At 27.8% G+C, this 8,289-nt stretch overlaps 2 long non-coding RNA genes across 2 annotated transcripts; both read left to right on the forward strand.

Moving 5' to 3' along the window:
• The first annotated feature begins 1,775 nt into the window (after positions 1-1,775).
• Positions 1,776-3,314, forward strand: LOC103569528 (uncharacterized). Its single transcript, XR_548927.2, has 3 exons — positions 1,776-1,999; positions 2,529-2,651; positions 3,029-3,314. It is a non-coding gene; the product is annotated as an uncharacterized LOC103569528 (long non-coding RNA).
• Positions 3,315-3,712: 398 nt separating this feature from the next.
• Positions 3,713-8,078, forward strand: LOC103569529 (uncharacterized). Its single transcript, XR_548928.2, has 3 exons — positions 3,713-3,812; positions 7,148-7,267; positions 7,865-8,078. It is a non-coding gene; the product is annotated as an uncharacterized LOC103569529 (long non-coding RNA).
• Positions 8,079-8,289: the final 211 nt, after the last annotated feature.

The following is an 8,289-nucleotide window of genomic DNA, read 5'->3' on the forward strand; positions in this document are numbered from 1 at the left end:
ACTCTAATTAATTATATTTAAAAATTTTTATTGTTATAGTGTACAACGGATGAAGATTGCGGAGTTTGCGGTAGATACTATACTTGCTCATGGTACATATTCAAATTTGGATACGCTTGCAGACCTAATAATTATCCGCTGAAACCTATTCCTAAGCGAAGTCAAAAATTGCATTATAATTAAATTGTTCCATCTCAAATGATAATTGAACAATGTTATTCTACGTGTTTCAAGCTCATTATATATTTTTTGCTTTACATACATACATATTTTTGAATTCATAATTATTTTTAACACTGCGCCTATTACTACTAGGATGCACTTAATAATTAATAATCATTCAGGTGTTGGGACCAACTTATCCAAAAGTTTTTGTTAAAATAAATCAAAAGTTATAATCAACGATCAATGTTAATTATAAATTAAAAAAGTTTTAAGAATTGAATGTCAAATATTGTTAAAATATATACTGCTGCAAATAAATAATATTCTATAAAAATGAATGAAATTTTGATTCTACCAATTTATCATCGAGTGACAATATAGTGAGGGACTTTTGATCTTGAGAATATTGATAATGGGTAAATTTCATTTAAAATGATTTTGGCTTTGGCTGATATTAATATTTGGAAATTTATTAATTTGACAAATTTGGTCATAAAATCATTACTAGAGTCATTATGATGATCGATAATTGAATTCGTTTCTTATGATTGTTGTCCAGGCGTTGATTACCAAGTCGTTTCGAAATTAGTATAGAAAGAATATTTATATGATTACTTATTGCAAAGTTTATCGTAATGAAGAATAATTCAGCATTTCCGCTTAAAACATAATGGATTTTCGTACATTGGAAGACGCTAAATCCTTTTTTTTTATTTCTATTTGAAAAATGATTATAAAAGCTATAATCAAGGGTTTAGAATTCTTTTCTGGAAAAAACCATTTTATTAAAATAAAATATAAATTTTTATGATTTTTTAACTTCCCGCCACGAAATTTAAAAATTTTTAAAAAAAGGGAAGTTATTGGTTTCGGTCCGATATTCAAAAATTGAGTTTTTTTCAGATCTTGAAATTATGAGGTTCTAGGAAGCTATTCCGGCTATTTCCGAATGGAAAAATAAACCGATTTGAACTTCTTGGCGGCAATTGAAAGAGCTCACCAAGACTTTGAAACTGACTCGATTTTCAAGATGATCAGTAGAGTAGCCTACAAGTTATACGAAAAATAAGAATTGAAAAAATTGTTTTCTAGATTTTTTTCGCATAACTCATAACTCACTTGCCTGATTAACCTCAAAAATGTAATTAGTTATGTCGAAAACCGTGGAGTTGTGGAGTTGTCTCGCAAGGTCTACCGTTTTCAAAAATTTGTTCTCTGCATCTCTTCAGATCACTTCCCATTGGGACGGCATAAAAAATACAAAATTCAAAATTTTTACAATTATCACGATTAGCTGTTATAAAAAGTTAATAAAATTTATCAATTTTACATGATCGATTTTTGGTATGACTATATAGTTATCATGAATCATCGTTTTGACAAACGCATCCTATTCAGTCAAAAAAAGCGATTACATGTTAATGATACGATATGTCAACTATTAACTTATCCATTCTTATAATTAAATAAAACGAGGTCATTAATTGCTTGATTAATGTTTCAATGATATAAATCTAAAAATGATTTATATAATCACTTTATTACAAAATTTTATTAATTAAAAATTTTTTAAGTATACTTATAATATGGTTGATAATTAGTTTTTAATAGATCGCAGTATAAAAAGTCAAACAAAAAAAAATATATATACGTATGTAATCACTTAAAGTATCAGTTTTTTTGAGTAACAGTGACAATTTCAATCATAAAAAAAAACATTGGAAGTTTATAAATTTGGGCAAAACAATAATCAAACGATCGAATATTTTAGAAAGAAGCATTTTCAAATTTTTAATTTGAAAACCATCAAATCGTCATTAAAAGTATATGTAACGTAAGTATACTTACTGGACAAAAATTTTTAGCCTGCGAACCAGGGTCGAAAATTTTGATCTGTTTTGAATAAAATGAAAATTTTAAATCTCTATTCAATTTTTCTTTTTATTTGTATTTAATCAAAATGTGGAATTTAATTGAGTTTTTCCTATACTATTCCTTATTTAAACTGTTTTCAGACTTATTTTCAATAATTTTAAAAATTCGTCTAGTTTGAGTCGCCTCTAGATCAAAATCAGATCTGTTTCTCAAAATATTTTGCCATCTTTTTTGTTTATCAAGATCAAAATTAGACTTTTTCTGCCTATTAATTTTTTTTTAGTCATTTTATCATCTTCAGATCAAAAACAGCTTACAATTTTTATTAAAATTTCAAGACAGATCGATCAGTTCAAATGGAAATCAGGGTAGTCCATATACAGTCTAATTAGACTGAAATAAGATCAAAATTTTGACCCGAGAAATTTATTTATTATTTTCGTCAAATATAACTTTATTTTGAGATTTTCTATTAATTTATTTTTCAGAATAGAACAAATTCCTTCCAACATCGCAGGATGGAAAAAAATTTCCGCATATTTTGCATTGGATTGTTGGTTGTTTTGATGATAACAAACACCTTTACATATGATCAATGTCTGCGTAAAAAGGTGCGCATAGAATTAAGAATATATTCACTGTAAAAAAATGGAAGTGAATACGGATTTTATCTAAATTCGAAATCACTCCATCTCTCGGAGTTTCGGAGTTAAAAAAAAACTTTGCAGACGGAGTGAAAAGGAAGTTTTTTTTAACGTTATTTCGGAGCGATGGTGATTCAATTTTAATTAACATCTTCTCCGATCCGGAGTTTTAATGTTTAAATAAACTCCTTCCCAGAATTCTTTTCACTCCGGAGAGAACTAAATAAATATAAAATCCTTCGCCTCACAGTTCCGAGATTTTTAAACAGTGTTGTATTCTACTAATATAGATTCAAATATATAGTTTTATGTCTATAATCAATGATAAAATTAATTTTTTGCAGTGTAACACTGATGAAAATTGCAAAAACTGCCATGTTAATTCTAATTGCAAATGGAATCTATGGCATTGGGATTACGTTTGTTCTCCATTTTACCCATTCAATCCGAATCCTGGAGAACGTTATTAATCGTATATCTATACAAAGGAACAGCGTCGGAATTAAATAGAGACCATTTTTATACATCATAGGAAAGGAAAGGATTTAAATCATTCCAGACACGTCATTTCAAATTTACTAATTTCATTTTTTTATTAATGAAAATGTAACGAATCCAAATAAAATTACCATTGAGACAAAAAGAAATTATTCTTTTTTTCTGTATTATTATTATTATTCTTTATTTAATTGGCCATGAAGTCGAAGCTTCTTGCAGCCATCCCTTAATATAATACAACAATATAATAGTATAGTATACAAGATATTAGAAATAAATACATTAATAATTAATATAATATTAGAGAATGTTATTTCTGTAGAGAATGTTATTTCGAAAATTTATAAATTTTTTTTATATTTGTTGGATAAAAATACTTATTCTGTCAATTATCTTTTCAATGTCTGCTATACGTCAATTTTAAAGTAATTAATGAACAATTATCATTAAATAAAATTAAAAAAACCAAAAATACATATATGCTGATACGTAACCAACAGAACGGTTATTATCCTAACGTGTGGCATTGATGTCATGACTATTATTAGTATTATTACTATCATTTAATGTAGCGAGATTTATATATTAGAGAGGTGCTCTTTTGAAAAGTAATACACAATATTATTACGGGTGAGTGTTTTTATTTTATTTTTTAATTTTCATATATAAATAAAATGATTTTTGTAAAATTTCATAGCGGTTTATTGATTTACTAATTCGTTGATAAAATATTAGCAATTAAAATATCAATATTTCACAAGGAAAAAGGTTTTTTTGGCTCAAAAAAATTTTACTCGCACCAATAAAATTTTTACTTACGTAAAGAAATTTCTTGCATTATTAATTGAAAACGAAAATTTTCTCGGAGCGAGAAAAAATTTCTAGTCCTAAAAAAAATTTTTTTTTTCATTTCATAATGCAAAATTTTTTTTGCGCTAAGAAGTCCTCTTTTTCTGTGTACATCATAAAATCAATAATTTTAGAACCTTATGATTTGTTGGATCTAAAATGAAGCACTGAAATTTAACGAAATTTTTCGAATTTTATTTTTATCACTATTTATTAAATTATAGTTCCTTGTTAGATAACAATAAATCACATCATGTCAAAAAATTTTCATCCATTTTTCATTGGAATATTTATCATTTTGATGATAACAGTTATTTTTGCCTCCAAAATATGTTTCAAAAAATCAGTACGTATTAAAAAAAAAAAAAAAAAATTCTATCCATCTTTTTTTGTTATTCACGGTAAGAAATGCATGACGTTTAACACCATGCTGATATGGTCTCAAGACAGATACTAAAATAGTATGTGTAATATTCCAAGACAGTATTGTAGCGAGTCCCAGAAGTATGCCGTTATTTACTATACTGTATAGTACTGGAGCTATTGTATTGCTCACACGTATGCATGCAGCCACGGCGAAACAGCATGGTCCTGAGAGCCATACTACAATGCGAGGGCACAATGCTACTAGTTTTTCCCGCCATAATTTTTGGCGCGCCAATCAATGTATACATTCGTATTACCGCCAATACTATATAGATGTCGTTAGACTAGGTTTATCTGCCAGAAGCATTGTGGATACGGCAACACAGTAAAGGCCTGACGGCCAAACTGACATTGCGGCGCCCGCGCCAACTCTCGCCAATGTTACTATTCCCACAATGGTCGAATCATCTATGCATACAATTTTACAACGTATAAAAATCTTCGATACCATACAGTATGGTGTTCACGACCCTACTGTCATAGTGATGTCCGCAAAATATTTCTTACCGTGTTAAATAAATGCTGGATTGCTTTTTTAGAAAATGATATTTCACTTACAAAGTATGTTGACAAATTTAGTTCAATTTATTTTCATTTATAGTGTGATACGTCGTATGATTGTGAAATATGCGGTGATGGATATGCTTGCGAATTTATCCTTTGGACGTGGGACTATGCTTGCCAATATCGACATGTATATCGTAACAATTTAACATCTGCATCCTATGGATATCCGTTGAAACGTCAATTTTGAGTAAATTCATAGGTATAGAAGTTCAATCCAATGGAAGCTTCGTTTCAAAAAGTCCTTACGACTGCTATAATTTCGAAGCAAAACATCCGCAGAGAATCTTTGGAAAAATATCATTAATAAAAAATATGAATACATTATTGTTCAAAAATCCGTCATCTTGTAAATCCCAAAATCTATTTTTTTATATTCAACAAAATAATTAAAAAAAAAAAATCAGTTTGTCTCCTGAAATTTCTGTTCAATTTAAATGATTCAAGAATAAAAAAACCTTGCGAAGTATTTGAGATTGTGCTTTCAATTTGTCTAGATAAAATAATTTTGTGAATTTAAAATTGAAACTAATTTCTTTTTTTTTTAATTTGAAAATAATGTGAAAGTTAAACCGACACCAAGCTCTCCCAGTTGAGCTATCCGAGCTTATACCATAGTCCGTTCAATATATCTGTATACAAAACATTAAAATAATTTCGCGCGAAAAATAAATACTTTGAAAAATTTATTAATAAGCTGTTAAGATAAAATAAAATAGTAACCAAATTTTAGTAGATTTTTAGAGAACCCATTTTGCCCCAAATTTTAAATTTTCATTTTTGGAACATATTGATTACAAATACATCGCATAAGACTAGAAAAAGTTAAAGGGGTAAAAAATACAGTATTAAAATTTTTTTTCGGGAGGCCCATATTGCCCCAATCTTCAAGATTTTTTATTTTCAACAGAAGCGGCATATTGAGATCAAAAATATAGTAAGGGGCGAGCAAAAACTAAAACAAGTGAGAACCACTGAGAATATAAGCCCTTTCTTAAGGGACCTGTTTCACCCCCCTCCCCTTCACCTACTGGGTGTTCAAAAAATTAAAAAAAAATGTATTACGTCCTCAATAATAAAGACAAAGTTATCATTTTAGTAATTAAATTCTCGAAACAATCAATCATCAATAAAAACGTCGAGTACATTCCTCGATATTTATAAATGGGATATAACCAAATAAAATACAAATATTTATATACGTATCATTTATATGACGGAATAAACAGTGATAACTAAACATTCAAGAATATATAAACTCCAAGAATCGAAACTGTTCTGTTCTACCTCTGCCTGAAATCGTTATTTTTCTAAAACACATACATTTAAATTTTAATACATATATTTCAAACACCATATTTCAAACACGTATGTGTTTAATTTATATGAAATTCAATTAATTATTTATGTATTTTTTATGTAGAGACTGCTAATTCATAAGTTTCAGTAAAAAATTTTCTAATTTTTTTTTCGGGGTCCATTTAACCTTAAGATCAGCGTTTTCCGATTTTTAATAGAATTTTTTATAAACTGTAATTGATCATTTTGAAAAAAATTTATTTTGACTGAAATCGAGGTTTTTATTTTGCTGCAGGGTCCCCTAATAATTAACCCCCGGATAAAAAAAATAACTTGATTTTGGAGAAGTATTAAAAAATAGAAATTAAAGTAAGTCAAGCAAGACAAAAGCAAGTCAGGTTTAAGTTCTTTCTTTAATAAATCAAAAACTTATCTTAAGATATGAAAACACATTCGGTTTTTACTTGCTTTTGACTGTTGTCTTATTTAGTAATTAGTACCGATTTACGCCAACTACGTCAAATTAAAGTAACGTTGTCTTGAATTTTACTTAGTTGATTTTAATTTTTGAGTCTAATAATTCAAATTTGACTGAGTTGACTTTATTTTTTAAGTTGAAAAAGTCATATTGAAATTAAAAAAAGTGAGTGTAACCAAAATGATGTTAACTAACATGACTTAAGTCAAATGCAAGTCTAAAAAATTGTAAAAGTCAAAATCGTTATTTTTTTGAATCGGACTCGGACTGTTTTTATTTTATAATATTTAAAATCACTCATCTGTGACGAATTTATCTTGTTATATTATTGAATTTTTTTTTTTTTCAGTTTACCATTCGAAAATTTTCTTCAAAAATGAGGGAAAAAAAATTTACTTTTCTAATACTCGTGTTCATATTCTTGATAAATTGTATGAACAGTGCTGGTGAAAATTGTGATAATAAGCCTGTAAGTATACATTCATTAGATAAATTTCACATTTATATTATATATGTAATTTTTACTAATTGGGGGAAATTATAACAAAATAAAGTATTTTGAGTAGAATGGAATACCTTGGAATAAATTTTCGCAACAGATGCATTAAACTTTCAAGAATTTTTAAAAGTGCAACTTTACCCTGTTAATTTATTTGACTTATGCGAAGTTTACTATTTTGAAAAAAATCATCTTAGTTTTGTATAGAAAAAATACAGATTTGGAAATTTTGATGTATTTGGAACAGAATTTTCTAAATATATTGACTGATAAAGATTGAAGTAAGATAAATTCAGATGAGAATGGGTTAAGTTGCCTGAGCCAAAGGCTGCGGCTGCCATCACATTCGTGATTCGTGCCACGTTATCAAGACTAAATATCAGTTTAGTCAAATAGACTTGTTTAGAGGTTATAAAAAAACACATATTTTTGAGAATTCATATGATTCTAATTTAATATATTTGTTCATTTTTATTCATTTTTTTGTTACCATGATTTTGGGATATATTATGTTAATATTAAGTAGGATAATAGTAGTACATTGCATACATAAATTTTTGTTTTCAGTGTAAATGGACTTCTCATTGTGATAGATGTGGCAAAGATTATATGTGTGACTGGTATTTCCATAAATGGTACGTTTTCTGTGGATATTATGATCCACTAGACGATAATACTGGCTCAATTTACGACAAATAAAAAATTCTGAATGTGGAAAACCAAGACCTTCCGTTCCGGTACACCAATCGTCACAACCCACGTCTGACACTGAAAAAAAAATTGACCTTGAAATAAAAATATTTTGTCAAGTTGTAAATCAATAAAAATTATTAAATTATTAATTTCATATTAACAATAAAATACATTACTTTTAAAGGTTTTTTTTCTCTCTTGTACTAAGTATAGAGGACAGGGGGGCAAAACGGGGTACGCAAAAATTTGTAAGAAAATCTGATGTTTTTGATGTGTTTTGAACATTCTAAAATAACGTT

Source organism: Microplitis demolitor, chromosome 7 (assembly GCF_026212275.2).
Source record: "Microplitis demolitor isolate Queensland-Clemson2020A chromosome 7, iyMicDemo2.1a, whole genome shotgun sequence".
Lineage (NCBI taxonomy): Eukaryota > Metazoa > Arthropoda > Insecta > Hymenoptera > Braconidae > Microplitis > Microplitis demolitor.